This window comes from Sus scrofa, unplaced genomic scaffold (genome assembly GCF_000003025.6).
Source record: "Sus scrofa isolate TJ Tabasco breed Duroc unplaced genomic scaffold, Sscrofa11.1 Contig55, whole genome shotgun sequence".
Lineage (NCBI taxonomy): Eukaryota > Metazoa > Chordata > Mammalia > Artiodactyla > Suidae > Sus > Sus scrofa.
The window spans coordinates 199,245-214,344 of NW_018085243.1; the positions used below are offsets into that span (position 1 = coordinate 199,245).

Genomic DNA, 15,100 nt, shown 5'->3' on the forward strand with positions numbered 1-15,100 from the left:
CAGGAATAATCTATGTTGCTATATTGATTATGACACTCAGAACTAAAAATTGAAAGTCTTAACCCTTAACCAGTCTTTTATGTCGCTTCTTAAAATGAAAAATTCATGCAATTAGGACAAAAGTTGGGGCCAGTAGTGAGTCATTCTAGCTTCCCTTTGGAATGTTTTGTATGAAATCTTCCCTAAGAAGACTTATTTCATAACTTAGTGGGGCAAACAGGCTGTCCCTCCAAAATATTATCAGGATTATAAATCATGGTGTAATTTTCTAGGCCACCTAGGAGCTGTTTGGTTGAATATATGTACAAAAATCTTGAGAAGTTATAATAAACAGTAATTTTTTTCTTATGTGTAAAAGAAGAAAATATAAAAACCTATCTAAAAGGTCATTTGGGAGAGAAGAGCTATTTCAAAATTATTCTGAAATGGTGTTACTTATGCAATACTATTATTAAGCAGCAGTTACCCCTGAATTATCAGAGGTCATTAAAAAAGCTGTTATTTAATTTTTTTAATTTCATGGTATATTTGAGATATAATGTTGTGCCAATTTCTGCTGTAGAGCAAAGTGACTCAGTCATACATACATATACATTCTTTTTTAAACCTATAATTTTAATCAATGATATAATCTTTTATATAGTAATCACAAAATTCATATTGCTTTTTGAAAACTTTTCAGTCAACTTTGAAAATATCTTTGTAATTTATCATGAGACTTCATGGCATAACTGAGAACCTGAAGCACTGAGAAGGCTCTTGCCAACAATTCAAGATGAAAAGCTGAGGTCTTTACCCCAAGACACTGAAGGATATTCCCTTTGCCAGTGCTCGACGGTGGAAAAATATGGCATGCATTAGATTGGTACTGTTACCATTTCACCTGAGTCAGCAATGCATTCTCTTGTCTTTTCTGACTTCAGGAGTACAAAGACAATGACTGGGGGAGAAAATATTACAAATATCACAGACTTTATCCTCCTGGGATTCTCAGATTTTCCCCATATCAGAGCAGTCCTCTTTGTTGTGTTCCTGGTGATATATATTTTGACACTGACTTGGAATCTGTGTCTCATTGTCTTGATAAAGATGGATCCCCACCTCCACATAGCCATGTACTTCTTCATCAGTAATCTGCTCTTTATAGATATATGCTATGTGAGCTCTACAGCCCCCAAGATGCTCTACGACTTTTTCCAGGAAAAGCCAACTATCACCTTTGTGGGTTGTGCCATTCAATACTTTGTGTTTTCAACCATGGGATTGAGTGAGTCTTGTCTCATGACAGTCATGGCTTATGATCGATATGCTGCCATTTGTAACCCACTCCTCTATTCATCAATCATGTCACCCTCTCTCTGTGGTCGGATGGTGCTGGGGTCCTATATGGCTGGACTCTCTGGTTCTCTGTCCCAAGTGTGTGCCATGCCTCAGCTCCACTTCTGTGGGCCTAATGTCATCCACCACTTCTTCTGTGACATGCCCCAGCTGTGGGTTCTTTCCTGCTCTAACACATTCTTTGTACGACTCTTAACTGCTATATCAGCAATGATCTTTGGGATAGTAAATGCCCTAGTTATCATGATATCCTATATCTACATTGTCATCTCCATCATGAAGATCACTTCAGCTAAAGGCAGGTCCAAGGCTTTCAACACCTGTGCTTCTCACTTGACAGCAGTTACCCTCTTCCTCTCTTCTATACCTCAAGTACCTGTGTCTATTTGAGTTCCAGCTCTGGTGGTTCCCCAGGCTTTGACAGATTTGCATCAGTCTTCTACACTGTGGTGATTCCTGTGTTGAACCCTTTGATATATAGTCTGAGGAACAAAGAAATCAAAGATGCCTTGAAGAGATTGAAAAAGAGGAAAGAGTGTTGCTGAGGCAACAGACTGTGATGTCTGACATGTTTGTCCTGTTAGAATCACCTTAACACACAATAATATTCACATGAATGGAGAATAACAAAATTCATACTGCCTTGGACCAAAAAGGTTTAATGTGACAGAGATCATATGCCAAAATGGACATACGGCTATATCCTACCACACAATCAAAATATCTTTAAGTCCTTGTGGCCCATTATTTTCATTCTACATGCGGTGTGGCTTCAGCATTTATTCACTTATCAGCAAGTATTCATGAAACATCAAGGTTTCAGACTTTGTTGCTTTCTTTTTGCCTCCGAGATGATGTCTGTTCAATCTTAAACTTATGACCCGAAAGGAGAGACGTGACAGAAGTCCCAGGATTGTGGAAAACTTATCTCCCAAATATTCTGATGCAGCCTAATCTAGACATGGCGGTGACAATTGTTTGCTCTGTGTTTCTGACCAGAATGAACATGAACAGATAGAGGGGGTATACCATTGGTCAGAAACAAGGTATACATTTGGCCTGACTGTGCCTCCTGCAGAGAGTAGTCTGGGATAATGTATGTTTGTGTAAGGCTTCTTTCAGTGCTTGTTATCTAAGTCTCTGGCTACATCCCAATCCCCAGCAGCTGTAGTCCAAGGAAGGAGGAGGTGATTTAAATCATGAAGAGGAATGGAATGATATATGCAGCCCCTTCTGGGCTATTTACTTATGAATCTGTTGGTGTAATTTTTTGCATCTAGTATCCAGTGGGGATTTTTGTTGGAGATGGTATCCAAAAATCCACGTCACAGTCAATAACAATTTCTTATATTGTAGGATTCAAACCTCTCTCCCATTAAATTTGGAAAATTTACCATTGGTAACATAGGCAACAGGATCATTCTTATCAAGAAGTTTCTGCTGTTTCAAACATCTCAACATGTTTGGTGTGATGAGAATTGTGTGAGAATTTATGGCAATAATGGTGTTATTTACTTATATTCAATATTGCAGAGGAAGACCAAGTATAGAAAACATATATACTTTCCTTCCTACTGAAAGTGGCCAACATTTTATGTCCTAGAAATTTATGGTTTTGTAGGGATTGTATAATGGTTGGAGTAGAATGGTTAGAGGTATTGTAATGCTGATATTTTCTAGTTAACCTCAAGGGATAGGAGAGGAAACAGGCTGTGGTTTAATCAGTGTTGTTAATTCTAGCCATCTTTTGTCTTCAGAAGGAAGATGTAAATTTGTGGTCCTTGTGGTTTGGTTAAAAAGAGGACTAAGGCATGTTCCTGACTGTTGAGTTTCCAGATTTCCCAACTTCAACACACTGATTAAAGTGTATTATTAGTTTACATATTGCCCTTGGAGAGTCATTGGATTCTTAATGTTGTTTTGGGGTCTCAGTTTCAATGGTCACATGAATTATTCTGTTAAACAACTGTAAATGAAGAGACATTTGAAGCTCTTACCAAGTTCTCCATGAGTTTGCACTTGCACACAATTGACAGAAGAGGAATTGTTGATCTCTTGGGAGAGTGTGTGAGGGGTTACCCCATGCCAAAAAATAGTGCAATGTAAATAAATGTTGTGTGCCCACCTCACATCCATCCGGGCTTAGGTACATTTTCTTAAGCACTGCTCTTTAAAAATATGTATGTGTGAGTGTAAGAAGCTCTTTGCAGGAAATGGTCCTCAGCAGGAAGCCCCTTTGTTTTGTCATTGTAGCAGAGATTTATTATAACTAAGCTTAAACCATGCACCTTCCTGTTCTACTCATCTCAGGCCCAAGCACACCTTTCAGATCTTTTGATCAAGCAATATCTCACCTAAGCTGTGGTTTCCTTCCCTAGATCAAAGAGGTAGACATGAAGAATAAGAAATTAAAAGATGATCAGATCTCTTCCTTAGCTTCCACATTTCAGTTATCTCATTAATAAACTGTGAACAAGAGAACATCTCAGGAAAGGTCACAAGATGTTGACAAGCCTGAATGTCAGGAGGTGCATCAATGGGAGATGGTTAAGTATCTGATCTCTGGAGTTCCTTTGTGGTACGACGGGTTAAGTTTCCATGTTGTCACTAGACTGGCTTGGGTCCCTGGCTTGGTCCATGGCCAGGGAACTTCCACATGCCACATGTGTGGCCCTCCCCTGAACAAAATGACTCTGATTCCCTATCTGAAGGACTAACTGAGATTACTTCCCTTTTTCCCTTTAAAACCATTCATGGCAAAGCAGAATCTACAGAGATGGTTTTTGGACACACCATATTCACCATCTCCCTAGATGGCTAGCATTCTGATTAAAAGCAACTATCCTTGCAATGGAGAGCCCAACCTGATTTTGATAACATGAGTCCTATTTCTAATCGGTCTGGGGGCCTCAGTAGGAGATAAGCCTCTGCTGTGTGTTTATAGCACAATATTGTTGGTGATGATTACTATGCTATGCCTTAGACCTCCAGAATGTATTCATCTTCCTATTGCAAGTTTGTACCCTTTAACTTCATCTCCTCATGTCTTCTGCTCCTGCATCCCCTGGTAATCATCATTCTGATTCTGTTTCTATGAGATTGGCTTTTTAAACTTCACATAGTTGTGATATTATTTAGTACTTTTTTTTCTGAGTCTGGCCTATCTTAAGTATCATAATGCCCTCAAGCTCCACACATTCCTTTCAGTCACAAATGAGAAGATTTCTGTTTGTCTCATGGCTGAATAATATTCTATTTTATATGTGTATCTCTTGTTCACTTTCCATTTGTTGCTGAATTTTTTGGTTGTTTCCATATTTTGGCCTTGTGATGAATTCAATTAATATGGAAGTGCTATCTTTTCAATATTATATTTTTATTTACATTTTATATATAGTCATAAGTTGAACTGCTGGATCATATGATAGATCTATATTTAATTTTTTGAGAAACTTCATACTGTTTTCCATAGCAGTGAAGCCAATTTATCACCCACTACCAGTGTACAAGTGTTCCTTTATCTCCACATCTTCACCAATTCTTGCACTTTCTTTTTTCCTTCATGATCATCAGTCTAATGGTTGTGAGGTAGTATCTCATTGTGGTTTCAATTTACATGCCCATGCAATTTGAATACAATGAGAACCATGCTGAGACATAGTACAAGTAATATGTCAAATGGTAAAGACAAGGACACAATCTTAAAAGCTGCAAGAGAAAAACAATTTCTTACAAACAACGCAACCTCCTTAATGCTATCGGGACATTTTCATCAGAATATTTCCAGCCCAAAGGAAGTGACAGGATCTATTTGAAGTGCTGAAAGAAGAACTTGCCAACCAAGAAGAGTCTACCTGGAGAAGTTGTCCTTCACAATTAAAGGAGTGAAAAACAGTTTTTCAGAAAAGCAAATCTGATGGATTTTTCACCACTCGATTGGCTTTACAATAAGTGTTAAAGGAATTTTTTCAAGCTGAAATAAAATCTCGCTAATAAATAACGGGAAACATATGATAATATAAATGATTAGTGGGGGTAAATATTGCTAAATTCAGGACATTCTTATGTAGTAATCATGCTGATATAGCAATCATAAATCTAGTATAAATATTAAAAGAGAAAATAGGTAAAAATAACTACAACTACAATAAATTTAATGGATGCACAGGTAAAATGATGTGGATTGTTATATCAAAAATATAAAATGTGGGAAAGAAGGGTAAAATATAGTTTTTGTGTGTATTTGAACTTGTTATCATCTTAATGTAGACCATTAATAATTTAAGATCTTTTAAAAAAATCAAAGCGTATTTGATTTACAATGGTATGTTAGTTTTTGAGTATATAATGAAGTGATTCAGTTATATACATATATTTCTTTTCAGATACATTTCCATTATAGGTTATTACAGGATATTGAATATAGTTCCCTGTGCTATACAGCTGGTCATTGTTGTTTGTCTGTCTTATATTTATTAATGTGTCTCTTAATCCCAAACTCCTAATTTATCTCTCATCCACTTTTCCCTTAGGTAATCATAAGTTTGTTTTCTCTGTTTTGTAAATAAATTCATTTTTATCATTTTTTAGATTCCACATATAAGTGATAGCATATGATATTTGCATTTCTGTCTGATTTTCTTCACTTAGTATGATAATCTCTATGTTCATCCATGCAAGATATTGAATGAAACCTTACAGTTGGCACAAAACCAAAATCTATAGTAAATTCACACAAGGTAAAGAGAAATGAAGCTAAGCATACCACTACTCAAAATCAACAAATTATAGGAGTTCCCATCGTGGCGCAGCAGTTAACGAATCCGACTAGGAACCATGAGGTTGCAGGTTTGATCCCTGCCCCTGCTCAGTGGGTTAATGATCCGGTGTTGCCATGAGCTGTGGTGTAGGTTGCAGACGCGGCTCGGATCCTGCATTTGCTGTGGCTCTGGCGTAGGCCAGCGGCTACAGCTCCGATTAGACCCCTAGCCTGGGAATCTCCATATGCCGCGGGAGTGGCCCAAAGAAATAGCAAACACACACACACACAAAAAAAAATCAAAAAATTATAGGGAAAAGGGCAAAGAGAAGAAAGCAATAAAGGAATTATTAAACAGCAAGAAAAAGAGTCACTAAACAGAAATTGTAAGTTCATGCCTATCAATACTACTTTAAATGTAATAACCCTAAAATATCCAGTCAAACCCACTGAGTAGTGAATGGATAAAGAAGCTATGCCCAAGTATATGCTGCCTATAAAAGACTCATTACAACTTTAAGAACACACGTGGAATAAAAGTGAGGGGGTAGAAAAAGAGAAAATTCATGTACATGGAAGCCAAAAGAGAGCTGGGTTAGCTATACTTATATCAGAAAAATTAAAGAGGCTTGAAGACACAATGTATTATATGAGACAAACCAAGGTTATTCCGTGAAGATAAAGGGATCAATTTTGTTGGTTTCCAATTCTAAGCAGGAGTCATAGTCTTCTAGAAAGAAGGCTGAAGAAGTGGAGCAATGTTTATTGAGGCAGGTGGGGTTAGTTCAATAACTTCAATTGGCTTTTACAAGTATGAAAAACCTCTGAGATAGGATGGTTTCCTTGAATTCTCACATTTGATTCTCATAAGGCTTTATGTTAGACTATTAAGTTCTTCACCTCAAAGTTGAGGCATCTGCATTTCAAGAGGTTCAGCATCCCACATCTTACTCATGCTTCTCAAGGGAAGTCAGGTGGCTTTCCCTATAGGAAGCCTCTTCTGACCTTTGGCACGACACCTACATCACTGACTGTATCTGTGTATGAATCAGAAACTCTCAGTGACACTGCACATTCCTTGAGGATGAGACCATGTTTTATGAACCATTGTAACCGTGGGACCACTGATAGCATCTGGTGCTTGCGAGGGGATCAATAACTTCTTTTTTTCTGTTTTGTTTAAATAAAAACTACCTCTTGAAAAAAAGAAGAATCTGTTTGGTTTCAATGATTATATGACTAGCTTTTATCATGGGAATATGAAACTACTAGCATATTAGCAAGAACAAAAGAATATATTTAGTTCTTTGCCCCAACCATCCCATTTTCCCTGGAATTAAGGTTAGCTGAAGTAGATGAAATCAAGGGTGGGACCTTGCTAAAACATTCCTAGTAGGGCAGAATAGATGAGCACCACTATTAAAAAAAAAACACAGAAGTTTTATGGAAATGAGCTGAGGTAGGTATTTTAATGAATAAATAGTAATGCAGCATAATATATTGAAAGAAATCCAATTCAGAAAACCTCACACCTACTATTGATAGAAGGCATGCTATGTAATAGATACTCTACATAATGATTTATGAGCATTCCCTAATTTGATTCTGTCTAGGAAGAACTACTCAATGAAATAGCTCCTACTGTCAGCTTCATTTTATGAAAACCTGAAGCGATAATTCTGAGGCTCAGCGTGGTTAATCTGCTCAAGGTCACACAGCACTCAAGTGGAAAAGCCAGACTCCCACCCCAATTTGTGATATGTTGATACCAATACCCATGGGTGTAACCATAATAATTTGTGGCCCTGTCATGAATTAGCTTTTTCAATTTTTGTATGTCTTCTTGCTTCAAATTCCTCACTTATCATGGGAAATCATGTTATGTCTGCCTCACAGGGCTGCTGTGGTAATTGTTTCAGATAACATATTTGAGAAAATGTATATATATATATATATGGTTTTTTTTGTCTTTTTGCCTTTTTCTGGGTCTGCTCCCATGGCACATGGAGGTTCCCAGGCTAGGGGTCTAAGCAGAGCTGTAGCTGCCAGCCTATGCCAGAGCCACAGCAACGCGGGATCCGAGCCATGTCTATATAGCTATTTTAAAATTTTTATTTTAAATTACTTAATTGATTATTTTTAGGGCCACACCCATGGCATATGGACGTTCCCAGGGTAGAGGGAGAATCTAAGCACTAGCTGCAGGCCTACGTCATGGCCACAGGATCCAAGCTGCATCTGTGACCTATGCCACAGCTTGATGAAGCAGGATCCTTAACCCACTGAACAAGGTGAGGTATCAAACCTGCATCCTCATGGATACTAGTCTGGTTCTTAACCCACTGAGGCGCAACGGGAACTCCTGTATGTATACATATAATAGAGTATGTGTGTATGTGTATATGTGTATAATGAAACTACTTAGTAAACAGGAAGTGCACATGCTTAACATAATTGTTTCAAGTTATTCTTACCAACTTGCTTTGTCATCTTGACAAATCCCTTAGCTCTACAGGCTTCAGGTCCTCACCTGGATATTGATGGTATTGGACTAAAAAATCCCTGGGTCTTTCTAGCTCTAATGACTTTGAGTTCATTAAAAGAAAAGCTATAATCCTAAGATTATGATTGGACTATTGGAAAGTAGGGAATGGATCCAGAAGGGGCATGGCAAAGTGGAGCGTGAAATTAGCAGGGACAAAAGCTCCATGACAACACTGACTCCAGAGAGCAAGTACCTGGAGAGGTTCCTCTCTCTAATTGTCCTTCTCCTTTCACCTCTGCCTATAGTACCATATTTAAGAGTAACACCCCTGTGAGAATCTCTCTGGCAGTGATGAACAGCCAGCTCATGGACAAAGTTCCTATCTTGAAGGGCAATAGGGCCCACCTGAAAAATTTTATGGGAGAACGAGATACACAGTGTCAACCTTTGGCAAGAACTCTGTCTTCTTGGGAACGGAGTCAAGGTGAGAGGATGAGATTTAGAGAGAACAGTGGGTTCTGTGCTATCTCTATAGCCATGTGAATCTTTTAGGAGGATGTTCATGGAGCAAAGTTTATAGTTCTGTTTCTTTCATTCTTCAACTCTTCCCCCCTCCTCATGTCCATACCCCCCTCATAGAGCTCTTCCTCATGTTCTCTTTCTCCTTACCCAGATTCTATGACTTTCAGTGAAAGGATGATCTCTACCCTAAAATTTTAGGTCCTCACTCTGGTGGGAGACAAATGTTGAGGACTAGTTCTGCAGTTTCTCAAGAATGTAATCTTGAACTCTGTTTCCTTCCATTTTTTTCCCCTGAAAACGAGGGGGTGATAGGATCCTGTAAAATCAAATGAAATCATGTCTACGAAGCCCAACACATTGTACAAGTTAATCGAGTGCTGAATTAAAATAATAATTTACTTCAATTCAGGGAAATTTCCTAAGATTTAAAATGCCTGTCTGTGTTTCCAAACTTTATCCATCCCATGGACTCTTTTGATTTACTTTTTCCTGAGGAATCTAATTTAAAAAATATAATTAATTTGATGTTGATTTCAATATACAGCTTGGATTCATTGTTTCTCCATAATGGTATGACGAAGTCCTCAAGTACCATTGCACTGGCTTTTTTTTTTTTTTTTTTTTTTTTTTGTCTTTTTAGCTATTTCTTGGGCTGCTCCCACGGCATATGGAGGTTCCCAGGCTAGGGGTCCAATCGGAGCTGTAGCCACCAGCCTATGCCAGAGCCACAGCAACACAGGATCTGAGCCGCGTCTGCAACCTACACCACAGCTCACGGCAATGCCAGATCGTTAACCCACTGAGCAAGGGCAGGGACCAAACCCGCAACCTCATGGTTCCTAGTCGGATTCGTTAACCACTGCGCCATGACGGGAACTCCTGCACTGGCCTTTTGAAATATTTCAAATAGCTGTCCCCTCTCATGATGAATACCTTGGGGGTCTGATGATACAGGTGACACAGTCATCAGACATGCCCGCTCCTAGTACAGGTAGTGTTGGTATAGCTGTCACTTTAAATTTCTTTTACTTATCTTGTTCTTCATCCAGCACCATTCCTGGCTTTCTTCACATTATTTTGTACCCTGCACAACCTGGCAAATGACCATGTCCTTTGTAGATCATCTTTGGACAAAGTTTTGATTAGCTCTATCTCCGTAGTGAAATCTCCAAGCAATATTTACCTCAGTCATTTTTTTTCTTCTAAATATTAAGATGTGATGAAAACGTTAAGAATTTTTAATCAAAAAGAGTGAATACATTCAGAATACATTTGCTTTTCCTCTAGTTTACCAAAGTCTAACAACAGAAATTTTTATGACAATTTTTTTCATGAATAAGTAAAACAATGCACTACTCTTCATTCTTTTCTGGGAGTGCTGGGTTACACAGAATGCTTAGTTGTGGCTGAGTCTGTTTCAAAAGGTATTCACAAAGTGAAGAATTTCTTAACAAGCAATTGGGCAAAATCTTGCGTGGTTTTACTGAATTGAATAATTATGTTGATGTTTTGGAGATGTTGTGTGTGAGAGTTTTTATTTTCAAAATATTTTCTTTGATTCCTACTCATCTTGGACAAATCATCTGAGAAACATATTAGCAGCACCCTATTGTAAGAGTAAACAGAAAGATTTTAAATTTAGTAAAACCATAAAATGAAATAAAACAAATACATTTATACTTTCATATTCAAAAGGGAGTAAAAGAACCATTTCCTAATGTATTATAATATATTTATTTAATTATATAAATATTAGTACATGAGATGCTTATCATTAAATAGCGTAGCATCTCCACTAGTCCACATATTATTTGTAGTGAGAGTACCATCAGTTCAATTGTAGTTGGTGTTGATGGAGCATAAAAGCAGCATCGGGTGTTTACAATTTTGCTGAATGAGAGATGATGAAATAGCATGGAAATAAATCAGTCATTTATTAACAATATTCTGAGTTTAGGTTTAGAGGCCATCTAATTTAGGAACTCATTTTTAAAACAATTTAATTAGAGTACAGTTGACTGACAAGGTTGTGTTAGTTTCAGGTGTGCAGCAAAGTGAATCAGTTGCACATATATGTATACTTCCATTCTGTTTCTTTCCCCATGCAAGTTATGGCACAGTATTGAGTAGATTTCCCTGTGCTGTACAGTAGGTGCTTGTTACCTATTTTATACATGGTAGTTTATATATATCAGTCCCAACCCCTTACTTATCCCTCTCCCCACATTTACCCTCTGGTAAACATAAGTTTGGTTTCAAAAACCTGAGCCTGTTTTTGTTTTGTAAGATTTTTTTTTTCTGGATGCACATGCAGGATATTGTAGTTTCTGAGCCAGAGATCCAACTGAAGCCACAAGCTGTGATCCATGCCCCAAATGTGGCAATGCCAGATCTTTAATTCATTGTGCTGGGTCAGGGTTTGATCCTGTACCACCTCAGAGACAATGCCAGATCCTTAACCTGCTGTGCCTCAACAGGAATTCCATCTATTTTGTAAATGATTTTTTCATCATTTTAAATTAGATTCCACACATTAGTGATCTCATATGATATTTATTTTTCTTTGTCTGGCTTACTTCACTCCATATGATAATCTCTATGCCCATCCATGTTGCTGCAAATAGCATTATTTCGTTCTTTTTTATGGCTGAGTAATATTCCATTGTATATATGCTAAATGTCTTCTTTATCAAATCCTCTGTAGATGGACATTCAGGTTGATTCTATATCTTGGGTATTGTAAACAGCGCTGCAGTGAACATTGAGGTGCATGTATCTTGGCAAATTATGGTTTTCTTGAGATATACGCCCAGGATTGGATTGCTGGAGCATATGGTAGTTGGAAGAACTCCTTGGTCCTTTTGTTTTAGTTCTCCCTTATTTTTTCCTTTACAGTGAGGAATTCCATAAGAATGACAATTGCCAACATTTATTGATTGCTCACTGTTTTAAGGCCTTTATGTCATTCAATCCCTGAAACAACCCTATAAGTATTAAGAGCCCCATGTATCAATGAGGTGTCTGAGGGATTAATAATTTTCTATAGGTCACACATCCAGTAATAAATCAGGAAAGTCTGAGTCTGTTCTCCCTGTCATTCTCTATCTTTCATTCTCTCCCTGTCATTTTCCCACTTTTTTATCTCTCTTCTTAGCTACTATTTAGGATTAAAGTTTAATATATTTTAATAACTTGTTCTTATTATAAAGATAGGAGTTGTGGAAAATTGAAAAACAACCAACAAATGCAAAGAAGAACATCAACTCCATACCAATGATTATTTTAGGCATTTGTAACCAGCTCACATTTTGTGTGTGTGTGTGTGTGTGTGTGTGTGTGTGTGTGTGTGTGTGTGTGTGTGGAGAGAGAGAGAAGATTATATAAATTACATAAAGTATTTTTTCCTCAATAAGGTAGGACCATTTTGTGTACTCAACAGCAGTATTTACTTATGCGTCCCCCTTTTTTTTTCTTTTGTCTTTTTAGGCTGCACCTATGGCATACGGAGGTTCCAAGGCTAGGGGTACAATCAGAGCCATAGTGCCAGCATACACCACAGCTCCTGGCAACACCGGATCCTTAACCCACTGAGCGAGACCAGGGATTGAACCCACAACCTCACGGTTCCTGGTGGGATTTGTTTCCACTGTGCCATGACAGGAACTCCTACTCATGCCTTTTATTTTTTTTTTTATTTTCCCACTGTACAGCAAGGGGGTCAGGTTATCCTTACATGTATACATTACAATTACATTTTCCCCCCACCCTTTCTTCTGTTGCAACATGAGTATCTAGACATAGTTCTCAATGCTATTCAGCAGGATCTCCTTGTAAATCTATTCTAAGTTGTGTCTGATAAGCCCAAGCTCCCGATCCCTCCCACTCCGTCCCCCTCCCATCAGGCAGCCACAAGTCTCTTCTCCAAGTCCATGATTTTCTTTTCTGAGGAGATGTTCATTTGTGCTGGATATTAGATTCCAGTTATAAGTGATATCATATGGTATTTGTCTTTGTCTTTCTGGCTCATTTCACTCAGGATGAGATTCTCTAGTTCCATCCATGTGCTGCAAATGGCATTATGTCATTCTTTTTTATGGCTGAGTAGTATTCCATTGTGTATACATACCACCTCTTCCGAATCCAATCATCTGTCGATGGACATTTGGGTTGTTTCCATGTCTTGGCTATTGTGAATAGTGCTGCAATGAACATGCGGGTACACGCATCGCAATAGACGCAGAAAAAGCATTTGACAAAGTTCAACATCCATTCATAATCAAAACCCTCGCCAAAGTGGGTATAGAGGGAACATTCCTGAATATAATCAAAGCCATTTATGATAAACCCACAGCAAATATAATCCTCAATGGGGAAAAACTGAAAGTCTTCTCACTCAAATCTGGAACAAGACAGGGATGCCCACTCTCACCACTGCTCTTCAACATAGTTTTGGAAGTCCTGGCCACAGCAATTAGACAAACAAAAGAAATCAAAGGCATCCATATAGGAAGAGAAGAGATAAAACTGTCACTGTATGCAGATGACATGATACTATACCTAGAAAACCCTAAGGACTCAACCCAAAAACTCATGCCTTTTAAATTAAACACTTTGCCATATTATATTTTTATATTTTGTGACTATTTTTCACCAGTTCATCAATTATTATTAAAAAGCATTTTATGTAAGGGAAATTTTAGCCATAACCATATTTGAATTGTTATATCATATTTTCCTTATTGTTTCTGTGTTGGTGTTATATTTCAGAAATGTTTCCCATCTCAAGAGTATAAAAGTGCTTATGTATTTATTTCCCTAATGCTTTTTACTTATAGGGAACTGGGTCTCACAGACCATTTATGGTAGAGTTTATCCTTTATCAAGTTTACATACTGACTTTATCAGATATTAAATTCTTACTGATAACAAAATTTATTTCTTAAATTTCTATTTGCTCTTTTGACACATCTATTCTTACAAGAACAATTAATTGTCAACATTTATACTACTTTTTGTTTTCTGAAAGTTCAACTCCTTTCAATTATTAATCATTTCCAGAGTTTTCTTGGATGTTACTATTGATTTTCTCTTTCACCTCAGTTTGGGTTATGGACAGTGTCAGATGTAATCTGTTATGAATCTGTCAGGGACCTGTAACATGCTGAATGTACCAGCAAAAAGTAGAAATATACCTTTGTGGTATTTAAAGATTGAAATATTTGCTTTGACTCCGGACATCAAGGCCCATCATAGATTGATGCCAATTTTCAATAGACCCATATGTTCTCAAATTCAAGCAAAGTAAATTGAACATGCTTTAGGTGATTTGTATCTTCATGGCCACAGCTCACTTGACTTGCCTCTAAATGAAGTCTGAATCTACTCCTGCCTTGAGGCAAAGATACATGACTGTGTACAGGGCTGATGATGCCTCAGGTATTTCCACAAATTAACCCATAAAACTCTAGCACTGCTGGCATTCCTGTCCCTGGGCACATCTATTGATTCATGGTTATCTGTAAACCATCAGTGATAATAATAACCAACAGCTCTTGAGCAGGATTGTGGTACTTGATTTTGTGCTGAGCATCTATATCCCATTTGCTTTATAATTTGGGTGTTTGGCTGTGCTCACTTCATTGTGAGTATATTGGACAAGTGTGTTTGACCTACTGGGACATAAAGGGAGAAGGTATCAGAACTAAAACTTTTTTTTACAGTTTTGTTGAGATGGAATTGATATATAATATTGTAGACATTTAAGATGTACAACATAATGATTTGATATAAATAAATATTGCAAAATGATTACCATATTAAAATTAGTTAATGTCCATATTTCTTACAGGTACAATTTTTTTCCTTGGGATGAGAACTTTTAAAATTTACTCTCTTAACAGCTTTCTTTTTATTTAATTTTATTAGCATATAGTTGACTTAAAATGTATTAGTTTCAGGTGTACAGCAATGTGAATTAGTAATACATGTACTTATTT

At 37.4% G+C, this 15,100-nt stretch overlaps 1 pseudogene; it reads left to right on the plus strand.

Annotated features, from left to right (window-relative positions):
• Positions 1-936: 936 nt before the first annotated feature.
• Positions 937-1,883, plus strand: LOC110258911 (annotated as a pseudogene).
• The last annotated feature ends 13,217 nt before the right edge of the window (positions 1,884-15,100 follow it).